Consider the following 17,537-nt stretch of genomic DNA (forward strand, 5'->3'; position numbering starts at 1 on the left):
GGCAAAAGCCAGAGCTACCAATTACTAGCTCTGCTAGTGACTTAACACAACCCAAAAGGCAGATATTTCCAGCTGAGCTAGTCCACCTTTAATAAAAAAAATCATTAGCATTGGAATGAGTATTGTGTTTCCCTTCACGGTCAACAACCACTGTTCAAAAAAAACCAGCCCTAGAGATACACGGTATAATTACAAAGTCAGGTTTATACAAAAGGAAATTTACAAGTGGAGAAAAAAACAGATTGCACATGACACCCAAATTACTTATAATCCCAAAGAGTAGAGTATCTGGGCTGGGCACAGCTAGATTCACCATGTAAAGTTACCGAAGAAGGAACTCTGCCCTTGTATCATTGTCTAATGTGGCGTGGGGGCAAGATAAACTTCAAGAGGACTACGTAATAATGGGAGCTCCATGGCTGAAGAAATGTTTGAAGAAAAGGGGAGCTTTTGAAGCTCAGACAAGGTACTAATTATAAGCAGATAGCAGGTGTCAGTAAAAGACCTCGTCCTCACATTGAACAGGCACACTCCTCCTGCCAAGCCAAGTTTTTGTAAAGCCACCAAAAGGGAGAAGAGAGAGAATGCCACCAGGGTAATTTCCAAGGCAAGTCAAGAGACAGGCTTATCTTTTCTCAGAATTTTAACCCCATTTCTACCACTATGACTGTTTGAACCTAGACACTTGGCTCCCATTGGTCTCAATCTCCACATCAGTATACTTGTGAGATGAAGATAGAGGTGAAACTTGACAAATTTAATTCTGGCTCTGATATTAGGGCACTGTTTTCTAATTCTCCACAGTGTGTCCAGGCTCAAACTGGCTAACACAATTTGCTCCTACTCTAATCCACTTATATCAGTGGTTCACAGCCTTGGTTGCACAGTAGAGTTATCTAAGATTTTATTACTTTTATTAATAAGTAATCAGTTATTAATAATTAATAACTTTTATTATAAGTAATCAGAATAGTACATTAACCTTCATGTCCCATTACCTGACTTCAACAGTTATCAATATTTGGCCATTCTTGTTTTATCCATATCTTCAGCCACTCTCCTCTCCATGCCCCTCGATTATTATTTTTATTTGTTTTAAGGTATAACTTTATATACACTGAAGTGCAAAAATCGTAGAAGTAAAATTTTGATAAATGGATACAACTATATAATTAACACTTCTGCCACAAGGCAGAATATTTCCACTTATGCAGAAAGTTCCCTCATTTGAAACTGCTTTAGAACTTCATGTAAATGGGATCATACAGTTTGTATCACTTTGTTTCCAGCTTCTTTAGCTCAGCATAGTATCTGTGGAATTCATCCACATATTAGTTTTCTATTACTGTATAACTTAACACAATTTAGCAGCTTAAAACAACACAAGTCTGTATTTCACAGTTTCTGTAGGTCAGAAGTCCAGTCACACCATGGCTGGATTTTCTGCTCAGGGTCTCATTGTCTGAAATGAGTATCAGCGAGGGTTGCAAGTTCTCATCTCAGACTCTGAGCTCACTAGTTGTTGTCAGAATTCATTTTCTTGTGGTTGTAGATCTGAGGCCTGCATTTTTCCTTTAAGCTGTTGACTGAGAATACATCTCAACTCCTAAAGGCCACTTGCAGCTCTTTGCCACATGGTCCCTATAGGCAGATCCCAGTATGGGTGTCTGCTTTCTTCTCTGGTAGCTGGAGTGTCTCTCTGACTTCTCCTGTGACCAGCTAGAAAAATTCTCTTCTTCTAAAGGACTCACCTGAATAGGTTAGGTCCTCTCATAATGACCTCTCTTTTGCCATAAAGCAAGACATAATCACATGAATGATACCTCATCATATTCAGGGGTTTCATCAGCACTCAAGGGAATTAGATAGAGCATGTACATACAGGGGCAAAAATCTTGGGAGCCATCCAGGATCCTGCCTACCTCAACTCATGCTGTTGCATGTATGAGTAGTTCATCATTTTTATTGCTGAGTAGAATTCCATTGTACGAATGCACTACAATGTGTTTATCCATTCTCTTGCTGATGGACATTTGGCTATGGTGAAGAAAGCTGCCAAGAATATTCTTGCACAAGTCTTTGTGTGGTCATACATTTTCAATTCTCTAAATAAATACCTACAGGTGGAATTGCTGGGTCACATGGGAGGTATAGGTTTAACTGTATATGAAACAAACTGTTTTCCAAAGCAATTGTACCATAATACTTGCCTACCTGCAATCGTCTGAGATTTCCTGTTGTTTCACAATCTCACCAAAATTTAATATTGTCAGTACCTGCGAGGCTTTTAAAAACATATTACCCAGGCTATAGCACAGAATAATTAAATCAGAATCTCTGGCATTAGTATTTTTAAAACTCTCCAGATAATACCAGTATGCAGTAAAGGTTGAGAATCACTGGCCTCATGGATAATATGATCCAGTTTTTCCTCATTCTCTATGACTATGTCTAATTGATACAAGATCCATAATAGTAGCACATAATTTCAAAAGCAAGACTGAGAGCAAGTTAGCAAACACAGTAATTTGTGCAAAACAACTCTTTGGACCAAAATAAATATCCCAAGTGTGTGTGTTAGACGGAAATATTTATAATTTTGTTATAACTTTTTATAACATGTTAGGAATCTCATTATATTTTGTATTTTTTCAGATGTTTTCAGATATACATCACTTTAGTCATTAATCCTGCTTTTTGCTATAACAGTGTACAGATGAAATAATTAGTCAATAGAAATAAAAATCCATCTAATTATCTATCATAGAAGATACAGTCACCATCTGTACTAGTCCCTTGATCTCATGTACAACAGAACTACACTAGTGTGCAGTGATGAAAGGCTCTTCAGTTATATCTTAATCAATTAACCATATTTATCCTGTTATCCAAGTACACAGAATGAGTCTGAGGTGCTCTGATGTAATGAATTGTTTCAGAAAATATTGCAAATTATAAAAATACATGGCAAGGTTCTATTTTTGTAAAAATAATAATATTCAAAATGTATATACATATATATAAGGTATCTAAAGAGATTGTATTTGTGTCAATAGTTAATAGTGTTTCTCAGATGAACTACAGGCATTCTTTACATTTTTTATGTACTGCCTTTTCTATTCAAAAGAAACTCTAAAAAGAAATGTGAAACTTGGGTGTTCTGCTTTTTACAAAATATTTAATTTATTTTAAGTCAATTATACTTGCTTTTCTTGTTTAAATTTTATGCATAAAAATATTTCGGTGGTTCACACTAATTTCATTATCAGATATTTACATTCTTCCAGTTTTTTCCTATTAAGAGGCTAAGCAAGGGCTCTAGAAACCGTCTAGATCCAAAGAGGGGTTCTGCCATTTGCTAAGTATATAATTTTGGATGAATTAGTTAACATCTGTGTGCCTTAGTTTTCTTGCCTACAAAATGACTGTGTCTACATTACAGGTTAGCTTTGAGAAATAAATCAGATAATCCAGTAAAAGTATTTTGCTGGCATATAGGAGGTTCTTTATAAGCATTAACCATTTTATCAATATATTTATTACTAGCTGGAAAATATTCAAATTGAATGAAATTAAATAAAAAGAAACATACACACAAAAAAACAATGACACAGGATAACCATTTGCAATTAAATTACCTTTTAACAAAGTTTAATGTCACAGAACTTAAGATTATTGCATTCTACAGAACATTCTACATATTGGCCACTGGGGAGGCATGCAGGATATATAAACCCAAAAGAACTCGGTTAAAAATATAAAGCAGAGGCATGTAACATAATACTGTGCTAAATCAAAAAAGACAAACTCTTGCACACAATTTATTTCATTCTCACAGTGGAAAATGCATGCAAAACCATCTGGGTGTCTATAAGCATGAACCTAGTACAGTGCATTTCAGTCAAAAATCTCTGTTGTCCCAAGGTTTTTCTGATAACTTTTAAAACCACTGTCAAAACTTAGTCATTTATGATCCTTTAGGAACTATTTTTTTGACTAATAAACTAACCTGTTGCATCGTTCAAAGTTCTTAATTTCTTTTCAAAGCAATGAATGAGTAGTTTAGTTTCTTCTAGAGTATTTTCAACCACAACATGCAGCAATTAAAGGAAAATATGTAGATAATTTATTTCAACTAAAGTCAAAGTATATCCACAAACACTAATTAATTTTCACACTTTCAAATGCTAATGTTATTATCTTTTAATAAATGAATGACTAATTAAAGAAATAAAATAAGTTTGAAGTAACAGAAATAAAATCCACTATCAATAATGTGCTGATAAGCAGAGGGGGTATAGCTCAGTGGAAGAGCATTTGACTGCAATAATGTGTTGATAATTGCCAATTATAATTTCAATCTCACTTTAATTTTTATGGCATACTTCTAAAAACATGGAATTCGTGCTTTTTAAGATATATTCCTTCTAATGTACTGTATTTTTTGGTAACAACATATTTCACAAATAAAATGAAAAGATGGTAAACTCCATCTCTCAAATAATCCCACCTCAGACACTACTAATAGGTGACTATGTTCAGAAATATCCATTAAAGATAGACAGACCATCAAAAAAGCATATACTGCTAAAATCTAAAAAATCAGTTTTGGTGCATATTTCCTGGAACAAATTATAATCTTACCCCTGCACTTTGTCTAAAATCAAGTTCTTTGCCTTGCTTAAGTTCCATAAGAAAACACCCTCCTTGAGGTCTTAGAAAAAAATTTCAATACAGAAAAGGTTCTGTAACTCTAAACATGATTGACCCATTCTGACCTCTAACCATGTGACTAGGAAAATTGCTTGAAAATTGGTTTAGACTGGATTACTTATATATTAAAAGCCACTTGTGCATGATGTTATTCAAATACAAGATGCCAAGAAACAGCTATTAATTTGTTAATACAGCTTCTACAGTATGGGAAATTCACCAGTGATGTTGCAAGATCTTAACGTTATTCAGACAAAGAGCCCATAGACAAATCATCACAAAAGTGAGAAAGATGGGGCTATAACTTATCAGGGTTGAAGAAACAGGAAGGATCACTTCCTGTAAACTCAAAGAGAAAAGAATTATTATTGGCTTGCCTGTTTCAACTCAAACATCTATTGAATGTGTATTAATTTGTTGTCTGTGCTGGCCAAGTTCTTTCTGAGCAGGAAATTCATTTGAAAATTTGTTAATGACTATACTAGAAGAAGGTGTTTCAAGATTATACTAAGTTTTCAAGAAAACAGTTAATGTTTTTCTATCATTTTTAGGTTATTTGCTTCAAGTAAGCATTCAAACTCCATCTCTGTAAAAGATTTTTTATAAAGTTTTATTTTATTAAAAAGGCAAATAATTGTAGGACATGCATGATAAGAATAAAATGCAGTTTTTAAATCCTTTGCCTTGAGCCTGGGAAGTGTAAGAATAAGGAGGGAGTGGAAGGGAACGTTTATATCACTCAAAACATGGCTACAGCTGTTTTGTATCAAAGGAAAAGTTTTTGAAATATGCTAAAAGCTGAGTTCAAAATACCTAAAAAGAGGTTCACCACACATTGAAAGGAATATCCACATTCTCCAAAACTTAGTTTTCTAAGCTATTATGTTACTTGGTGTTGGTTAAATGTGACCAAGATCTAATATTTTAATCACAAAGGATAAGACTCTTTCTGCCTTTGAAAAATCCAAAATCCTCCATCAACTCAGCAGCTGTGTATGATTAAGAATGTAAATAGGCTCAAGAGACTGATCCCATTTCCAGGTCCTCTGCTTATGAATCACCTACCCAGAGACTGAATTTTAATGGAAACAGAATTTCTTTCTAAAGCAACAAATAAATTAACTTGCAGGAACACTACAGCAAGACAACACTTCTTTACTAGCACTATTGTACTGAACAAAGACAGGCTCCATTTTGCTTTAAGACTTTTGTAACAGTTGACATACAGTCAGGAAATGAGAGTTTCTCTGTTTTTCATTTTCTGGGAAAAGAAAAATATTAAAGTTGCCTTTCCAGTTAAAGCATCTTAAACTCCAAATCTTGTTATAGCAGTTTAAAGGTCTTTCACTGAGGATGGACACAGTATTTTTGATGGTGAGAGTAGAGTGTTATTACTTGAGGCTGTTCAAACCAAAATTGGGTTGACTGGTTGTTTACCTGGCCACCCTTGACCCAGATTCATGTGCTTGATTTACAGGTCAAGATGAAATCCACTCTAATGTCTACAGTTCTTAAGATCTGTGTTACATTATTTAGTCAATTACTTACCATAAGGGATCCATTTCAAGTGGGAAAGCTATTATTCTTGAAGTGAAGGACAAAGGTAAGTGAATACAAATCTTAATTCCTTAAAAACTATTCACTATACCCTAAAAATAAAATTATTTTCATGTAAAAAAATAAAAATACAATCTTTATAACACCCCTTCATAAGACTGAATTCACTTGTGACTGAATCATTAGACAATTATTTTTTCAAGTGACTTTCATAAATGAAATTACTGAAGCTTTACTGTTCATTTATGACCTCTCAAACAGACTAGAAAACCTAAAAAAAATGCCATAATGGTTTTCTATCCACTCCCTAGCCACAGTTTGATGGAAACTTTAAAATGGAAAATAGAGCACTTTGAATCTGTTTGTTTTAGAATTATAATTCAGCCTGAAAAAAAGAGTGGGTTCAATGCCAAGGATTAAATGTAAAAGAGCAATATAAATGCTTCCTTCTTAATTTAGATGTATGTTTTATTCTGATCCAATAAAAAAAAATATACAAAATACTCTCAGGGCAAACTTCCAACATCCACATATATCCCAACAAATAACATATATTCCAATAAATAGTATCATTATTTCCATGTAACTAAAATTATAGTGGCAAGGCCAAAAGACGTATATTTGAGAATAAAACAAATATTAAAACCAGAAGTAGAAAACTTTAACTTATTTTTATAAAATAATAAAATAGTATTATGTATCTAAAAAACAGAGAGCTACTGAAACGTTTCAATCAGTGATTTTAAAAACATGACAAAATAACACAGAATTTATTTTTTGAACATAAGTTTCTCTACATACACTTTGCATTTCCTTTTACTTTGTGATGAAAATACTATCCAGATAATTAAGTTACTTCTGTTACATTTAATATATACTAGAGCTAACATTTAGCCATCTAAGTCTAAGCCTTAACAAAGGTCAAATTATCAATGAGTTACCAACACAGCATTGTAATTATACATCTGTATTATAATTATACAAATGCATAATACACGTTTTTCACTAAAGTTTTACTTCTTACTCTAGAAACTAAATATCTATGGATTTGAAGGGTTAAATATAAAGACAAATTCAAGGAGGCTTTTTTATGTTTATGTAACAAAGCCAAAATTATGTGACTATAGATGGAATTGCATAAATTTTTAGTCAATTGATATATTTGACTGATACACGTAGAAGGTAATACACTCACCTTAAGAACATTAGCTTTTATGATACCTATCAAGTTTTACTATGCAGAAAAAAGGTCATATATTATCACCTTGAAATAAATCAAACCTTTATCATAAATCAAAATATGTATCAAAACTTTAAAACTTTAATCACCCATTTTTAATTTAAAAAAAGACTCTGCTCTGAGGGCAGGGAACACTGATATTCTATGGAATACACATGAAGTTTGTAGCGGAATAAACAAACCCAAACTGTGGATAATTCAAAAATTATCTGTTGTACTTGGAAAGATCCTGATGATAGGTAACATTAAGCTAATAGTAGATTTTTTTTTCATCTTGTGCATTTACCCACTGAGTGAGAACAGTTACCCCAAAAGCAGGATAAACTACTAAGGACACTAATCTGTTATTAAAATTATGGGTGTTACCTACAATTGCCTATTGTAATCATCATTCAGTGTGATTTATGTTTTCAAAACTTTAGGCATAACTAAGTCTGCTCTCACCCTTCTTGTTGTTCTTTCTCACCACCTAATTACTCCCCTACCATGTGTCTGTGAGAAACCAGAGTCCTTATGTTCCACAGACCGTCATCAGACTAGTGCTCATTCCATTCTGCTGCCTCAAAGATCTGCTTTTCCCTTGACTGCCTAGAGAAATTCCCCTCTATCATTCAACACCTAGCTCCAGTAGCATCTCCTCTATTGTCTTCTTTAGTTCCCCTGAATATGGGTTAGCTCTGTTGTGCTGTCAGAAATGTTTAATTTGTACTTCTTTCCCCTGTTATTTTGAATGTTCTTTGAGATGAGGATCTGTCTTAATCATTTTTGAGTCTAGCACAGTACCTAACATAGGTCCTTAGCAAATATCTTTGAAAAGAGAAAAGGAGAGAGGGAGAGAAGAAGGAAAGAAGATAAAAAGAAAATAGTTAGATGTTACTTCTAATAACTCTACCTTTTTTTTTTTAGAATATTACTGGAAGCACAAATTCTAACTGTGTGGTAAGAACTCTAAACTATCATCAATATAAATCAGATATTAGAAAACTTTCAAATACAGTCCTTAAATGTCTGACACCACAGCAGTGAGAAGGTACACAGGGGTTGCACAAAGATCTGCCTTTATTACTGTTAATCTTTAGGAAAAGAAAAGTTCAGAGTTATTATTCAAATGATAATATCAGTAAGATTTAGTTTGGTTTTAATAAAACATATTATTAGAGTGAATAACTTCCTAATTAAAGAATAGTTAAACAAAGCTAATAGGGAAGGAAAGAAAATCATACAGTTATTCAGGAAGAAGTTTAAGCAAAATCTAACATTTATTTGGGCAACTATTTCCCAGAAATGAACTGCTACTCATTAATGGGGTCAAAGACATTGGATGATTCTCTAGAGGCCCTTTTCTTTTCAAAAGGGCTTTCAAAATAAAGTGGGGGTGGAAGAAGAGGCTAGGGAACTGTTCCTTCGTGCACCAAATGCATTCTCAGAGTACTAACATCTGTTTCAGTTTACATACTTTAAGTATGACTTTACACATGGAAATTAAACTAGGCAACATGCCTAAGAAGCCTGTCTGCAAAAGAACTACACGTACCATCAACAGCTGGAATTTGTATAGGTCCACACTCTGCACAGCATAACATCCTGTGCGCCATCATTGACCTCCATCTCAAAACCCAGATATCAAAGAACAACTTCTAACGCTCATGAAACTTTTACAGTAGAGAAGGATAAGACATTGAGGGAGTGAGGGAACAGGAATGTGATTCCAGAACAATATGGACGAGTTCTAGAACTTAAACAGAGGCTCTGTAAATAAAGACAATTAAAGATCCAAAGACCTTTTGGAATTTCTTTATATTAAGAAACGCTCACTCCATAACATTCCACTAAATCTACTTATTAGTTAGATATTAAAAATATTTTTCAATGTGCTAATAAGCTAATTACAGTTTCTGGTAGACTGAAGTATACTACAAAACCTGCAAAAATAATGATGTACCTTTGGTGCCACCATGTGGTATACCTGTATTTTTACAGTTGCGATTTTTTTTTTTTAAATAATTTTCATACCTAGTTCTGAAGTCATCATCATCAGCCTAGACTTCTGGCATGCAAATACTATTAAAGACTTTAGGAATATAGGGTCTGTTCCCAGATAATTTACATAATAATGAATCATCAACCGATAAACGGTAACTGAGAGCCCACAATGCAGGAAACATTGCATTATGATATCTAGAAGAAAAATATATTGTCTTGTCCTCAAAGAACATACATCCATTAGCATCAAAACTCAGACAAATCAAGTGTTAACATAAGACAACTCAAGAACTATTATATAACTAGATCGCAATAAGTGGTAAAGAAAAGTTCAAGCACTCTGACTGGAAAGTCGGAAGATACACGAGAATGTTTATAGAAGAGAACTGAGAAGTTCTGAAGTTCTTGGAAAGGATTTAGATATGCAGGATGAAAATAAGAGGGTGTTTCAAGTGGAAGCAACATTAAATAAAGGTACAGATCCAGAATCATCACGGAATGCTAGGAGGACCATACCCATAGTGGGGTTCATAGAGGTGAGAAAAATAAGATAGATCAGAAAGATAAGTTAGGATGATCTGTGTCAGTCCTTCACTGACAGATCAAGAAGCCTAGATTTTAGCCTATAGGTCATAGGGAATCACTGATCCGAAGCAACACGCTTTCATTTCCCACCATAGATATAATCCCTCTGCCACGTGAATGCTTTTATGAATGAGTTTATACGAAAATAACTTATTTCCCAAATTCAAAATAATCTAGCAGCTCAGATCCTCTAATCCCTCACTCTGAGTAGGTAATTTGAGGTTATAAAGCCCTGAAATCAAAGTTAACCAGTAAATCACTGCCAGATCTCCCGGGGGGGGGGGGATCAATAAATACTTTAAAGGATGATGACTGGGCCCAAGGAGATGTGAACCTTCTTCCTAATGTTTTACTGAGATCTGTTCTGAGAGGATGGATGTGCACTGTAGGGAAGGAGAAGAACTTTAACAAAGAAGAAAGGAGAAAAAATTTAGGCACACAGGCCCCATTCACAGCAGAGTGTAATGTAGTGTGCGTTGGTGGGGAGCAGAGTCAGGTAAAGGAATGAAGGACTGGGACAACTGCCAGGTGAGATTTAAATATCCCGGGAGAAGTAAAAACTCCTGTCTTGGTGTGAAAAACGTCCAGCTTTTTCACGTCTTTTCTTCTTTGGCTTTCAGCTGAGCTAAATTTGATCTTTTTCTTACAGAAACTTGCTTAAGGCTGCAAAATCTAGGTAATATTCTCCTGTCACTTGATTTAATACCATCACCTTGGTTAATACATAGTCTGATTCTCAAGTAACAGTAGTTTAACCAAATTTAAAAATACTATAAAGTTTATATTCCACTACAAAGTATCTACTGGTCACTACAGAATTGGTTTTACAGAATTATTATTATTGGATAAAAGCTCCTCTCCTAGAGAAACCCCAACTCCACTATTTTACCCCAATTGACTTACAAATTTTTATAGCTGTTTGAATCAGGGAAACAATAAAGCCCATATGTTGTAGTTGGTTGACATGTCTTGAGATTCTTTTAATCCATAAGTCTGCCATTCCTCTTTATCATTTCCTTGCAATTTATTTATTAAAGAAATCAGATTGTTTGCCTTATAGTATGGTCCTGAGTCTGATTTTTGCCTATCATATCCTTGAAATGTCATCCTGTTTATCCCTTATATTTTTTGAAAATTGATAAGTGATCTAAAGACTTGGTCATATTCAGGGTTTTGTTTGTTTTTTTTTTTTTTTACAAAATTAATTTAGAGTCTTCATAGGAGGCACATAGGGCCTGGGTATTCCTCTGTGATGCTAGTAGCCATTAACAATACATTAATTCATTAGGAGTTACAAAATGGTGATATTATAATTCTATCAGTCCTCCTTAATTTATTAGTTAGAATACTTATATGAAGAGAAACTTCCCTCTATCAACCACTTGGTTATCCAAAGTATAATTCATTAGGAAAGGCAGAATAAATGCTTGATTCTTAATTTCTTTTCTAATAGGTAATAACTCTGAAGTAATAACTTTACTTCCTAACATCCTCCGTAGATGACCAGTGACTTTCGTCATTATGAACTCATGGCTTCAAGAATAACATATATGTTTCAATATATTGCAATTATTATTCTTTTTGATACTCAGAATGCCCCAACTCAGTGGGAACCTCTTCAGGTTGGTTCCTGAGTCCATCTGACTCAACCCCAGTAGCTCTCTTGCTTCCTGGCCTGATAAGCAGTATTTTTAATCTTGTCTCTTAATATCAGAATTAACTAGGAAGCTTTTAAAACCCTGATGCCCAAAAAGAAAGATCTCAAATCAGTAACCAAACTTTATACCTTAAGGAACTATAAAAAGAGCAAATTAATTCATAGTTAAGAAAAATAAAAGGAAATAATAAAAATTGGAGTGGAGATAAAATAGACAAACAATAGAGATAATCAATGAAATCAAAATTAGTTCTTTGAAAATGTTAACAAAATGTTTCATTGACAAACATTTAGATAGACTAAAAAAAAAAGACATGATGCAAATAACTAAGTGGGGACATTACACCAATCTTACAGAAGTAAAAAGGATTATAAGAGAATAATATGAACAATTATAAGCAAACAAATTAGATAACCTAGATGAAGCGGACAAACTCCTAGAAATATATATATTTACTGAAGAAGAAATAGAATATTTCAACAGACTTACAAATCTCCCAACAAAGAGAAGTCCAGGACCACATGACTTTACTGGTGAAGCCTACCAAATATTTCAAGAATTAATAGTAACCCTTCACAACCTCCTAGAATAAAAGAGAAGATGAGGGAACAATTCCTAACTCATTCTACTAGGGTAGCATTACCCTGATACCAAAGCCAGAGAGACCACAGAAAAGAAAACTATAGACCAACAGTCCTTTGAATACAGGTCTCCTCAGCCAAACACCAGCAAACTGAATCTACCATCAAATTAAAAGGATTATAAACTGCAATCCAGTGGGATTCATCTCAGAAATGCAAAGGTGTTTCAAAATACGAAAATCGATGAATGTAACACACCAGGTTAACAGAATGAAGGAAAAATCTCATACAGTCATCTCAATTGATCCAGAAATACAGCATCCTTTCATGATTAAAACACTCAGCAAACTAGGAACAAACGGGAATTGCCTCAACATGACAAAGGGCACTTACGAAAAACCCACAGCTAACATCATACTTAATAGTGAAAGATTGAGAAGTCTCCTCCTAAGACCAGGAATAAGACAAGGATATCTACTTTCACCACTGCTATTCAGCATTGTACTGGAAGTTCTAGCCAAATCAATTAGGTCAAAAAAGGAAATGACAAGCATCCAAATTGGAAAAGAAGTAGTATCTATTCACAGATGACATGACCTGATATATTAAAAAAAAAAAAAACCCTAAAGAATACACAACAGAAACCTATTGGAGCTAATAAATGAATTCAGCAAAGCAGCAGGATACAAGATCAACACACAAAAATCAGTTTTATCTCTATACATTAGTAATTGCAGAGATGGAGGAATAGGAAGTGAATGGTTAATGGTAAAGGATTTCCTTTTGGGTGATGAAAACGTCCTGGAACTAGAGTGGTGGTTGCACAATACTGTGAAAGTACTAAATGTCACCAGTAAAAAACTTTATTATGTGTATTTCATTACAATTAAAAAGAAAAAAATTACATCAGAATTGCTAAGGATAGGACCAGGTTTCATTATTTTCTAAAGCACACCAGGTGGTTCCTATGTGTAGCTTAAGTTAACCACTTATTTATATATAGTAAGGAAAATTTATTAAGAGGCTAAAGATCCTTGGGGCTGTAACTGGCACAAAGTACTTATTAAGGCCGCGGACTTAAAAGTATGGTGTTCTGTATAAGCTGATTTTTATGTAAGTAGGACTTGAGAGTCTACTTAGGGTTTATTTTGCACAGTTGTCATTAAATTATGCAATTCTTTCAGCTTTATGAAGTTGAAATTGAAATCCAAGAGTTCAATTAGAATTTTTAAATTCTGAAATGTCATTTTAACAATCTGAGAAAAAATACCAGCATATTAACAAAAGTTCTCTTCTGCACTGTTACTTCCCAATTGAATTACATCTTCAATGTGTACAAAATAAAATAGTATTATCTACATGTTCAGTCTTCATGGATACCCTCCATTCTTTCTTCCTACCCTACTGTTGACCAGAAGCCTTACCAACATAAACAGTCAATTAATATACATTCTGTATGTTAAATCTCTGTCTGCACATATTTTATACATTCCCAACATACCTAACTTTTTTTAAATTTTTTGAATATTTCTAGGCAATGCAGTGCATCTGTGAGTTTTTTCAAATTAAAAAATTTGCGAAAAGTTTTCCAACATATTTATTGAAAAACATCCATGTATAAGTGGACCCACACAGTTCAAACCTGTGTTGGTCAAGGGTCAACTGTATAAATCATAAAACTCTTCATATGAAACATAGGAGAGTATCTTCATGAGCTTGGAACAGGTAACGTTCTTAGATACAGCAACAAAAGCATTATTCATAAAAGAAAAAAACTGACAAACTGTACTTCACCAAAATTTAAAACTTCAGTTCTGTGAAAGAAGCTGAACAGAATAAACAGAGATGCCACAATCTGGGAGAAAATATTTACAATTCACGTATCTGACAGAGGAATCCTATCTAAAATATACGAAGAAATCTCAAAACTCAATAGTAAGAACACAACCAATCAATAAAACAATGGATAAAAGATGTGAAGACACTGCACCAAAGATATAGGTAGGACATAAACACATGAAAATATGCCCAACACCATTAGTCATTAGTGAAATGAAAATTAAAACAATGAAATCCCATTACAAACTTATAGTGGGAAAAATTTAAAATCTTGACAACACCAAGTGCTGAGAAGGATGTAAAGCAACTAAAACTTTCATACTTTAGTGATTAGAATGCAAAATGAGACCAGAAACTGGAAAAACAGTCTGACAGTTTCTTAAAAATTTAAACATATGATTTGACCCAGCAATCCCACTTGTTGGTATTTATCCTAGAGAAACAGAGAACTTATGTTCACATGAAAACCTACAAATCAATGTTTAGAGTGGTATTATTCATAATTTCCAAAACTGGAGGAAATGCTAAAGTCCTTCAACAAAAGAATAAATAAACAAACTGCAAAATATCCATATAATAGCATACCACTCAGCAAATAAAAAAGAGAAAACGAAATCATTGATCTACACAACTACATGGATTTCAAACATATTATGCTAAGTAAAAGAAGCTAGACTCAAAAGCTCACATAGTATATAATGTCGTTTATATGACCTTCTGGAAAAGGAAAACTGTAGGGATAGAGAACAGATCAGTGGTTGCCCAGTGTAGTAGTTAATTTTATGTGTCAACTTAACTGGGTCACGGGGTACCCAGATATTTGGCTAAACATTATGTACAGGTTTGTCTGTCAGAGTATTTCCAGTGAGATTAGCAGGCAGCTCTCCCCAAAGTGGGTGGGCATCATCTGGGGCCCATTAACACCCTGAGCAGAGCAAAAGGAAGAGGAATGGAAAATTTGTTCCTTCTCTACCTGACTGCTGAGCTGGTACATCGTTCTTCTCCTGTACTTGGACTGGATTTACACAATCAGCTTCACCGATGACCTTCCAACTCAGACTGAATTACACCACCGGTTTTCTAGGGTGTCCAACTTGCAGACTGCACATTGTAGGACTTTTCAGCCTCCATAATTGAGTGCACCAATTCCTTAAATAAATAAACAAACAAATCAATCGATAAAAAATCCTGTTGGTTCTGTTTTTCTGGAGAACCCTTACTAACACAGATTTTGGTACCGAGTGGGCTGCTGTTGTAACTAACAAAGACCTGCAAATGTGGAAGCAGCTCTAGAACGGGATAAAGGAAGAGGCTGGAAGAGTTTTAGTGTCAATTGCCACAAAGGAACTTTTAGAGATGATTCTGGTGTGGACTTATAAAGAAAAGAGGAGAGCTGAAGACAACCACGGACCTGTTAAAGATACTCAGCTCTCAACAAATGAGCCAAACCTTCCTTGCTCTCTTCTATGAAATGCCCACGTGCAGAGGGTATCCAGCCACTTCTATCACCCTCAATATTGTGTTACTTCTTTCCAGTCCTCTGAATACTTTAGAAAATTTTGGTTATATTTTAGAGTTTGTGGGCCAATCAATAAAGACTGGTGTCTGATATACAAATGCCAGGATCTGAAGGGAAATATTAGACTTAAAAAGCACAATTCATTATACTGAACAATTCTTGAAAAAGTGACTCCACATTACAATCTAAATTTTAATCAATGGACTGCCTACCCTTGCTACCTTTCAATTGTTGCTGATTGATGCAGTATTTACAGCAATTTTGCTTTTTTTTACACCACTTCATCAGTCCTTTTTCCTCCTGATTTCTGAAGAAATCATACTCTCTTATAATATTCCCTTTTCTTTGGGTTTTCCCAAAACTTTAGACTTAAAACTAAGTTAAACAGTTCCCTTTTGGGGCTGTCATTAGTTATTCCTCCTGCCTTTCCCAGTGACATGTGTTTCTCTTCCACAAAACATTCACTCACAATTTAAAAAAATGCAGCTATCGTTCAACCTGCAGTATCTATTCTAGGAATTTCTCCTACAGCAACACTGAAAATGTGTGTCCTGTAACACTATTTGCCACTTTTTTAAAATGGAAATGACTAAACATCCACCTTTGAGATGATGATTTAATCAATTATGGCACACTTATTCTACAAAGTACTATGTGGTCTTTAAAAAGGAGATAAAAACCTATATACACGGGAGTGAAACCATACATAGCTGGGGGAAAAAAATACAACAGTGCATTGCATTGAAGAATGATGTTAATGTGTATGTATGCCTAGAAAAATATCAAGCAGCATATATACCAAACTTTTAATGTTGGAGAGATACTCATGGGGTGTAGGATGGACCAGGACCGTTTTATTTCTGCATTGAATTATGTTATATCAAATTTGTATCAACGTTGAATTTTTTAAATATCACTTTTTAACCTGCACAACCTTAACAATCACCTATCCATCAGGTTAAGCCTAAACCACCTCAGAGAAAATTATTCTTTCTTCTATTACTGTTTATTTTCTTCAGCATACAATCTGTGACTATCTTGTTTGTTAAATATTTTTATCGTCTCTCCCATAGAAGGTAACAGGGCAGGGAACACGGCTGCCTTGCACTGTGTCTCACACATAGAAGGCTCTCGGTAATTATCTGTCTCTAAAAAGACTGAAGGAATGTCGTAATTTTCTGCACTTCAAGGATTAACACGTACAAGGCAAGTCAGTGGCTCTTCGGGGGATTGGTAAATGTTAATTGAATGAATGAATGAAGATATGCACTGCCTAATATACAGGGACCACGAAAATGATACACATACGTTTATAAAAAGGAATGGAGAGGGAGGCATAAACATTCTCAGGGCTTCGGTCAACTAACCGGGGAAGCTAAAACCAAAACACGGGCAAACCAGTGAGCAGGGCCCTGAAACTTGGCCGGGGTAAAGCGGCCCGGTATGTCGGAAGACCCAAGCAGCTCCAACGAACTGGGGAGAACCCCGGAGTAAGAGCCAGGGGTCCAAAAGAAAAAGGAAGGCTCTCGGAGCTATGAAGATTGCTTAAAAACTATGCTATGCTCAGAAAAGCGGGACAAAGTGACGACTAATAAGAAAAACAAACACCTGTGCAAAAAGTTGACCGCTACCTTTCCAACCACGAACTCAACTGCGCGACCAAGAAAGCTGTTGGCTTGAAACGCTGGCGTCATCTCGTAGCGCCCGAATCAGAAGAGAGAGGGGAGGCCTGGCGGGGAATAGGAGGAAGGACTGGAGGTCACATGATATACTGTGTTCCGCCTTTCCATTCCGACGAAAGAATCTATACAATCAGACTGACAAGGCCGGAGAGAAATTTCTCTGTACTAAATAAGAGTCTA

The 17,537-nt window shown here is 34.7% G+C and overlaps 1 long non-coding RNA gene across 2 annotated transcripts in view; it reads right to left on the reverse strand.

The window, feature by feature from the left end:
- LOC140696426 (uncharacterized) overlaps positions 1-17,392 on the reverse strand; it is an 86,005-nt gene extending 68,613 nt beyond the window's left edge. The window contains exons 1-2 of one of the 2 annotated variants that reach the window (XR_012072745.1): positions 17,284-17,392; positions 15,130-15,305 (exon numbers count right to left, since the gene is read on the reverse strand). This is a non-coding gene — a long non-coding RNA (uncharacterized lncRNA). The remainder of the gene's footprint in view (positions 1-15,129; positions 15,306-17,283) is intronic. The other variant, XR_012072746.1, reaches the window with a different exon arrangement.
- Positions 17,393-17,537: the final 145 nt, after the last annotated feature.

The sequence above is a fragment of the Vicugna pacos genome, chromosome 5 (assembly GCF_048564905.1).
Source record: "Vicugna pacos chromosome 5, VicPac4, whole genome shotgun sequence".
Classification (NCBI taxonomy): Eukaryota; Metazoa; Chordata; class Mammalia; order Artiodactyla; family Camelidae; genus Vicugna; species Vicugna pacos.